This window comes from Panthera pardus, unplaced genomic scaffold, assembly GCF_024362965.1.
Source record: "Panthera pardus isolate Hobbes unplaced genomic scaffold, ASM2436296v1 HiC_scaffold_11, whole genome shotgun sequence".
Taxonomy (NCBI): Eukaryota; Metazoa; Chordata; class Mammalia; order Carnivora; family Felidae; genus Panthera; species Panthera pardus.
This window is the reverse complement of record NW_026526666.1, coordinates 88,938,470-88,940,767: the sequence shown is the minus strand read 5'-3', so window position 1 is coordinate 88,940,767 and position 2,298 is coordinate 88,938,470.

The following is a 2,298-nucleotide window of genomic DNA, read 5'->3' as shown; positions in this document are numbered from 1 at the left end:
GGAGGCCTGGCCTTCCGTCCCTGTCACCACTTCCCCTCTGGGACCCCACTGCCACAGCATTCTTGTCCCTGTAGCTGAGCTGTTTCTCACAAGGAACTCGGGCCAGCGTAGGGCACAGGTATAGGCCTTGGAGCCAAGGGACTTGGGTTCTAATCCAACATAGCGCTCATGACCTTGAGCAATTCTCTTTAACCTTCCCAAACCTTAGTTTTTTTTCATCTGCAAAATGGAGATAATGCACCAGCCTTACACAGATCACCTCAAAGGACATTCCGTTCCAATCAATCCCTGTTGCCTGTCAGATCAGAGCTTTGAAATCCAATGCCCATCGGCACCTGCCAGATAACACAAATGGGTGAAGGGTGCTGGCACGGGGCAAGAGAGAGTAGCGGGGACTGTGGGGGAGTGGAGACACATGACCCAGTCAGAGGGGGCTGGCATCTCAGCTCCAGCCAAGCCCTGCTGCATGGGAGTGCAGACCCTGGCTGCCAGCCGTCCCAAACATTTGGAACATGTTCCCCTTTTTCTAAGAGATAATAGAAATCCTGACCTTTATGTAATGGCTTCCAATTTTAGAATGTTGACCACAAAGTCAAATATTTTATTTTATTTTATTTTATTTTTAAAATTTTTTTAACATTTTATTTATTTTTGAGACAGAGCATGAACGGGGGAGGGTCAGAGAGAGGGAGACACAGAATCTGAAACAGGCTCCAGGCTCTGAGCTGTCAGCACAGAGCCTGATGCAGGGCTCGAACTCACGGACCGTGAGATCATGACCTGAGCCGAAGTCGGCCGCTTAACCGACTGAGCCACCCAGGCGCCCCAAAGTCAAATATTTTAGAAATGCTATGTGGGTCAAACCAACACCATTTTCCATTCACGTTTGCTAGATCATGGGCTCCCTGAAGGCAGGGATCGTGTCCCTAATGCCCAGTCCTGGGTGTTTTCATACCTGTTATCAGATAGAATGTTTATGTATTTATGTATTGTTTCAAGTTTTAATCTAAATTCCAGTGAACATACAGTGTAATAGTAGTTTCCGGAGTAGAATTTAGTGATTCCTGATTTACATACAACACCCAGTGCTCATCCCAACAAGTGCCCTCCTTAATCTCCAGCACCCGTCTGGCCCATCCCCCAGCCACCTCGCCTCTAGCAACCCTCAGTTTGTTCTCTATAGTTAAGGGTCTGTTTTATGGCTTATCAGATAGAATATTTAATGAGATCTGCTTCTACCTAGGGGTACAGAGATGAGTATGGTAAAGTTCCTGCCTTCCTAGATGAATGGCATTTGATTATCTCATTAGATATTTTTACTTACTACCCCCACTTTCCAGACCCCAACGGATGGATCTAGGCCTGTGGTTCTCAGGAAGGGAGATCGTGCCCCTGAGGCAGAGGTGCCGGACTCAGCAAGTAAGAATGTAGGATGGCGGGGCGCCTGGGTGGCTCAGTCGGTGGGGCGGCCGACTTCGGCTCAGGTCATGATCTCGCGCTCCGTGAGTTCGAGCCCCGCCTCAGGCTCTGTGCTGACAGCTGGGAGCCCGGAGCCTACTTCTGATTCTGCGTCTTCCTCTCTCTCTGCCCCTCCCCCACTCGTGTTCTGTCTCTTTCTCTCAAAAATGGTCAAACATTAAAAAAATATATATAAAAAAAGAATTTTCAAGGTTAAGGTAGGAAGAACACTGGGAATCTGGGTTCTAGTGTGGTCTTGGCTACTGCCTGGCCGCGTGACGTTACTTCCCTTGTGTAGTATCCATTTCCCCATTCCTAAAATGAGGAAGTTGGAGCTAATCGGTGTTTCTATAACTTCCGCATGCATCGGCATCGCCCAGAAGGCTTGTTAAAACACAGATTGCTGTCCCTTCCACCCCAGGTTTCTGACTGAAGTATTCTGGGGGGAGGTCTGAAAATCTGCATTCTTAACAAGTTCCCAGGTGATGTTGTTGGTCCTTGGACACACTTTGGGGAGCCTGAAGGAAGTGACGGATAAGAGACCTTCTTGCCGGGGCGGTCCAGGATCCCCAAGTTTCCTGGGTGCCCTGGGCAGGGCTGATGGGACCCGCTAAGGAAGTCTGGTCTCTTTTTTTCCCCAGAGAGGGCTAGGTGCATGGGCAGGGAAGGGTCCAGGAGCTGGTTTTCTCCAGCTGGCTTTCCCCTCTGGACAGCCAGCCTCACCAGCCCGCGCACAGTGAGATTCTGCCATCTACTGGACGCATCTAGCCCGTGCCGGGCCTCTCATGGTGCTACATTTAGGACCTGATTGAAGGAGGAACATTCAGGGGTGACGTATTT